This window comes from Hippopotamus amphibius, chromosome 1 (genome assembly GCF_030028045.1).
Source record: "Hippopotamus amphibius kiboko isolate mHipAmp2 chromosome 1, mHipAmp2.hap2, whole genome shotgun sequence".
Taxonomy (NCBI): domain Eukaryota; kingdom Metazoa; phylum Chordata; class Mammalia; order Artiodactyla; family Hippopotamidae; genus Hippopotamus; species Hippopotamus amphibius.
This window is the reverse complement of record NC_080186.1, coordinates 122170256-122170472: the sequence shown is the minus strand read 5'-3', so window position 1 is coordinate 122170472 and position 217 is coordinate 122170256.

Sequence of the window (217 nt, the reverse complement as noted above, 5' to 3'; positions counted from 1 at the left end):
GGCCATGACCTGGTCCTGGAGGTGCTTCCTGGCAATTACACCTTGTGGTTCTGCCCTTCCCTACCCCCAGTGCCCACACTGCAGGCCAGCCCTGTGAACACAGGCTTTTGCTTCCCTACTCTACCTTCCTCAACACCAGAGATGGCTTTTAAGCGTCTGGCTTGGGAGATTGGGAGCTACATTGGGAAGCTTCGTCCAGCAGGATCAGGATCGGAGG